Raw genomic sequence first — 6,548 nt, 5'->3', positions numbered from 1 at the left:
GTTTTGAGAAGCTGAGCCACTAGATGCTACAGGATGCTCCCCCCTCCACCACCCCCCAAGCCCCCTTTTCTTTTTTTCCGCCCGGTTTTGCTGAGGAGCGGAGCGTTTCTCTGGCGGGGTGTCCGGAGAACGCGGGTTCTCCAGCCGTGCCGCGGCTTCCAGGAGCTGGCCAGGGCTTCGGGTTTGCAACAGGAGTCTGATTTTACAGACGTCAGGCACAGGAGCCTGCTGGCATTAATGAACTGCTGGAACCAGGGGCTTGTTAGCATCACACACACACACACACGATGTCAATTGGTAGATGGTTGCAAAGAACAGAAACCCCAAATCATGTATTTATGAGATTTGTAGCTAGAAAAATCTCCTGTGTAGCTGAGAGCACAACAAGGACAGTAAACCCCAGTCGTGGCTATTACAAATTAATTTCAAGTCATATACTGATGATGTCTTTTCTCCCCCCAAAAACACCCTCTATAAAAATGGATCTTCGTGCTAATTCCTGGAGACAGAACTTAAAGAACTGCAACATTTTTACTTCATTTCCTTACAAAGCCACATTTCATGTGTTCATGTTACTTCTGTAATAATTTGTAAGGGAGCACCGTGGCTGTGCCTGAGAAATACACATTTCCTGCAGTGCTTCTGGTTTAGAGGTGTATTTTTAGCAGACTTGCCAGACAAACACGAAGTGATGGCATAAAGTTATCTGGGAAAAGTTATGGCTGTTGGTGAAAGCAGAGTGATGTGGTGACTGCAAACATCTGCCTGTGCCTCTGGAGATCTCAGGGAAGAAAGCTGCAGGTTCAGTAAACAAGGGGTAAGAGAGAAACTGCTATTTTTGTGATCCTGGAGATGCCTGTGCCATGGAACCTCTGAGCAGGTTTGTTTTCTGCAGTGAGCAGAGGATGCACAAGCCCTGAGGGGAGGTACAGATGGTTCTGCACTGGAATCTGATTCCAGGAAGAAATCCTGTCTTGTTTTCATTCCTACATCCACAATTCTTTTACAAGTTAAGCAAATGTTTAATTTGGGTTAATTCTGTGTCATTCTTTATCCAGACCAAGATGACAATAGCCAGGAGTGGGTAGTTCTGCTGCTGCAGAACCAACCATGCCACCCAGCCCAGTGGTTTGGGCTGAGTCCCAGCCCAGAGGCTGCAGGAGGCAGGGACCCATTTGAGCTTCTGCTGCAGAGCCTCATGGCATCTCCCAGGGAAGGGTAGTTAGAAGGGCCATCAGCCCTTTGGCATGGCTGGATCCTGCTGGAGGACCTGGAGCACCAAGGTGGTGCTGGCTCTGGCTGAGGCTTCCAGGGAAGCTGCTCCAGCCTTTGGAGTTGAGCTCAGGGTGTTTCAGCACCTGCTCTGAAGACCTGGGAGACAGAAAGCAAAGTGGCAAATCTGGCAGGATTTTTTTATTCAATTAATGTGGGTGTTTATTTTTTTTTCCAAGCAGACAAGGATATTAGAGTTACCACACAAAGAGGGCCCTACTGAACCTGCAGTGTGAATGCAGCCTGCTCCAGGTCCCTGAGACAAGCTGGGTCTGGGCTCAGGATGACCTGATTTCCCAGATTAACCCTTTTTGCAGGGGCACAGGTATTGGTGAGAAGGAGGAAGCTTTGAAGCAAACAAGTTAAATGGAAGCTGAAGGGCAGTGTAACAGAGATTAGTGAGCTCATCAGGGGACATGCAGACAAAACTGAAACTGGGAATGTGCTTTGAGGTGAAGAGGTGGGAGGGAGAAGCTCAGGCTTTCTGGACCAGGAGCTCAGCAGAACAAACCACAGAGAAGCCTGTTTAAATGTGGTGGTTGTATTGGTGGCAGAGTCAGTATTAAGAGTTCTGAGAATCTCCTCCTGTTGCTTCTGCCAGTGCAGGGTTGTTCCCTGTGCTGCTGGTGGCTGTTTGGAGCTGGTGGCTGCCAGGTGCAGCAGCTGATGAAAGCAAGAATGTCACATCCCTAACCTGGTGACACTTCCCCCTTCAGCCAGAGCAGGTTTTGCCCCAGAACTTTTCATGGATTCTGTGCAGATCTTTGCATGGATATTTCTCAGGATCTGATTTTAATATGAGAAAAAGAATTCAGGTGTGGCTGCTGTTAGCTCATGAGGAACACCTACTGTCACCTCATAAAGCCCTTAGAACACTGATTTTTTAAAATGAAAGTGTTAATAGAGCTCTAAGTATGTTGTTGCAGAAATGTATAATTTTACTTGCTGCCATTTCAAAAGATCTGTTTTCAAATCCTGCTTGAGTCACAAACAGAAGTGATCTTGAGAGTCCTCCTAATCCCTACTGGATATCCCTGGGCTTCATAAATAATAATAAAAGCTCCGTGCCACGGGCTTGGCAGCGGGAGGCACAGTTGGCAGAGGCTGGTGCTGGCAAGCAGATGTGCTGCCAGGCTGCTCCGTGGGGCCACAGCTGCTGTGCCAGGACCTGCTGCAGCAGAGGGACACGGCCTGGCTCCCTGCTCAGCCCCTGCAGCCCGGGATCCTGGAAGCAGAGGGGTCAGCAGGGCTTCTCCTCCGCAGCGTCTGCACAGAGCGGCGTGCGCAGGTGATGCTGCGGGGTGGGTTTTAGTGGCTGTGCTGGGCACCAGTGGTCCCAGCACAGGGTAACGGGGGGTGTGTGTGTGTGGGGGGTAAAAAGTACTTGTTGATGAAGCTTGAGATAGTTCAGGGAAAACGGTGAGTGGTGATTTTTTTTGGTGGAGGTGATGGTCTGTTCCCTGGGCCTGTGGTGCTGTGCTGGTACCAAGACCCAAGGGCTGCTCTGAGCCTTTCCCTGGGCGGAGGGGAGGGGTGGCATCTGGGCAGGGGGGTGACACCTGGGCAGGGGGTGACACCTGGGTGGAGGGGAGGGGTGACACCTGGGCAGGGGGGTGACACCTGGGCAGGGGGTGACACCTGGGTGGAGGGGAGGGGTGACACCTGGGCAGGGGGGTGACACCTGGGCAGGGGGTGACACCTGGGTGGAGGGGAGGGGTGACACCTGGGCAGGGGGGTGACACCTGGGCAGGGGGTGACACCTGGGTGGAGGGGAGGGGTGACACCTGGGCAGGGGGGTGACACCTGGGCAGGGGGTGACACCTGGGTGGAGGGGAGGGGTGACACCTGGGCAGGGGGGTGACACCCTGGGTGGAGGGGAGGGGTGACACCCCCGCTGGGCTGGGCGAGGGTGGGATCAAGGAGACTTGACCTGCTGGTGTTGGGGGGTCCTCTGACCTGCCTCAGCCACTCCCTGCCCTGAGGACGCCTGGGGCTGGCACAGCAGCTCAGCTGGGTGGTTACCTGTGTGAGTAACTTGGGGTTACCCAGCTGAGGTGGATCCCAGCTCCTGGGTCAGATTTAGCTGGACACCCCATGCAGGGGGACAATGGTGGTGGGGTCTGAGGGGCAGTGCTGAGGACCAGCCAGGCTGGCAGGGCAGGGTCCCCAGGGCTGTCCCATGGCCATGCTGGCAGCTCTTCAGTCTCCCTGTGGTTTCAGGAGCTCCTGTGATGTCCCAGGGGAGCAGTACCTGGCCACTGCCAGCTCAGCCAGCAGGATGTATCCACAAATCCACATGAGCCCATGCAGAAGGGAGCTGAGGTCTGAACTTATTGCTGATCCTCTTTGCAGGTGTCTCAGTGCTGGGCTCTTGCAAAGCTGCCATTCCCTCTACCTGCATTAAGATGTGTGGCTTCACTTGATAACTCCTCCCTTTCTCTCAGGTGCTTGCACAGCTGATGGTCTCTGCAGGCAGGTGGGTCAGGTGGAGCTGCTGGAGGGTGGCTGCACTTCCCAGCCCTTCCACAGGCAGTGATCCTTGCTGGGTGCTTTGTGCCTTTCTGGGATTTTTGGTTGGCTGTTTTTTGTCCCCCTTCCCAAGGCAAAGCTGATGAAAGCCAGGAGGTGTGACCTTGCCCAGCAGACCCCAGGCAGCCTGTCAGTGCTGGTCCAGACCACAGGGAGAGCTGGGCTGGGGAGATGCAGTGGTTAAGGCAAATATCCCCTCACAGCCCCCAGCCCCTGTCCCTCCTTGGGTGACAAACCAACCCTTGCCATGCTATCAAAGCAGGGCAGTGCTACCTGACCAGATGAGGAGAGGAAGTGCCTTCTTGGTGACTTACTGAGGTTGTTTTATGATTTTAATCAAGCACGTGAACACTCAGGGAAAGGGAAAGCTTTCCTTTCAGTTGTCTGGCTATGTTTTAATTTTAGGGTGTTTCTGTAGCATGGCAGTAGTTAGTCTCATGTGTCAAAGGCTGTTTCCACAATTATGGTTTGCCTAATGGTCCTTTTGTTATAATTCACAGGCTAATAGAAGTCAGAGATGGAAAAGACCTATTAGATTATTGAGTCAATGCCCTGCAAATGCAGGATATAATCTCCTAGATAGAGGATGTATCAGGTATTATTAAACAGATTTTACACTTGATCTTAGCTAAATTATGGTTAGTAGTCATTTGATTCCTTGAACGGTGTAATAACAATAGCTTCATTTCAGGTTTTTGGAGAGTCTGCCTGTGCTTTAGTTTACTGTTTGGCATGTCCCTGGGTTGCCTGTAGATGTGCAAACTGTCTGAAGGAAAAGGAGGTATTACTACCAGGCAGCAGTGTTGGGGGGGGGAAAAGTAAAAGCCATCAAACAGCTCTAAAAAAGCCTTTACATTTGCCTGGGCTGCAGCAGGGCAGGAGGACAGCTCAGCAGGGGGAAGAAAGCTGAAGAAAGGAAAAGTCCTCCTCCTCATGAGCATCTCCAGATTAGAGGAATCAGTATCATCAAGAGGCAGGATGTGTGAGGGCTGCCTTCAGCTCCTCCTGCCTCTAACAGCCTTCTCCCTGTGTCTCTTGGTTGGTGGGGAGGTGCTGGAGCCACTGCACCCGTGTGCTGGGCACCTGGTGGCAGCAGGTCAGCCTGGCAGCTGCACTGCCAGCAAGGGCTGGAAGGTCTGAAGGATGCTCCTTGTTGAGGTGGGGTCAAGGAAATGCCTTTCCTTCTGTCACCTCCATGAGCTGGTACAGTGCACAGTGCATTAGGCTGATCTGCTTCCACCAGAAGAACTGGGGACTGGGACTGGTGCTGGTTTAACCTGTGTGTCCGTGTTCTGGGGTAAAGGAACTGTAACAAGGGAGTCATCCCAGAGCCTGGGAAGCATGTGGAAAAATGAGGGCTGGAGTGTTGAAGGGCATTTTGACTGAAAAGGCTGTCATTAAAAGACAGACTTGGGTTAGACATTAGGAAGAAATTCTTGAGTATAAGGCTGGTGAGAGCCTGACCCAGGCTGCCCAGGGAAGCTGTGGCTGCCCCATCCCTGGCAGTGTTGAAGGGCAGGTTGGATGGGGCTTGGAGCAACCTGGGCTGGTGGGAGGTGTCCCTGCCCATGCAGGGGGATCTAGATGATCTTCAAGGTCCCTTCCAACCCAATTCATTCTATGATTCTGTGTCAGGCTTTGTTGACTCAGAAAGCTGTAGATAAAGATGACAATGTTTCCTCCAGGACAAGGATGAGGTGTAATTCTTCAGGCCTGAAAATCTGCCCGTTCTACAAATCCACAACATACTATTTTACAGCATTTCTGTAGTGGCTGTGACTGCAGGAACCCCTCTGAGCCCAGCAGGGAGTGTCCTGGGGAGAATAACACGGTGTTGCTTCCCGAGGGTCACGTTAAGCACAAAGAGCATTATGGATATAGCAAAATGCAACTTTTAAAACAAGTTGGTCCAGAACAATTTTTTCACAAGTTGAGTAGAGATTCTGAGCACCTACATCTGGACATGTTAGAGGTGTGGTTGGATTCCAGGAGGAGATCCAGCAGTCCTCTGCCATTACCACACTGAAGTGACATGCGTAAACCTGCTCCCTGTTCCTGCAGGTGCAAGCTTTCATCTTGGCTGGGCTGAGGAACATGCAGAAAGACTTTTTGAAATGTTCACATGTTTCCAGGCTTTCCCATGGTGGGTGTGAAGAGCTGGATTTCTGCCCCAAAGGCTGGAGGTGCCTGATTTCACAGCTGAGGAGGACACCAGTGACACCAGCCTTCCCTCTGCAGCAGGGCTGAGGTGCTGGGGAGGAAGGAGCACCCAGTAAGGCACTGCTGACCCTGCACAGGATGAAAGTGCTGCTTTTCCTTATTGCTAGTAAGGGGTGCTTGGAAGTATGGGAAAAACATGCAGGGGGGCCATCCTTCTGCTTGGCATAGAAGGGGTTTTCTGCCCCGTGAGCACATTCCCCCTGTAGCAGGTGCACGTGTGGAGTCTGCACTGTGCCCTTTACCTGTCAAACTGCATCTGATCTCAGTTCTCCTCCTCAGGCTCCATAACAAGCTTTAAAAACAATATATGAAACGTGCCTTGAGGACGCCCAAACACTGGAAGCTGGGGTTCCTGAAGCATTAATAGGGGAAAAAGTGATGCATCTCCTGGAGCCCTTGGTGTTCACCTGCAGTGTCGGAGGGGCGGAGGGATGGGCCAGTACACCTGGGGGGGATGGAACCTGCTGTGTTTTGGGGTCAGGCAGAATGGCTTCTTCTCTCACACTGATTGCCCTACCTGGACAGTA

The sequence above is a fragment of the Chaetura pelagica genome, unplaced genomic scaffold (assembly GCF_000747805.2).
Source record: "Chaetura pelagica isolate M959 unplaced genomic scaffold, ChaPel_1.0 scaffold26, whole genome shotgun sequence".
In the NCBI taxonomy this organism is placed as follows: Eukaryota; Metazoa; Chordata; class Aves; order Apodiformes; family Apodidae; genus Chaetura; species Chaetura pelagica.
Note: the sequence above shows the minus strand (reverse complement) of the source record.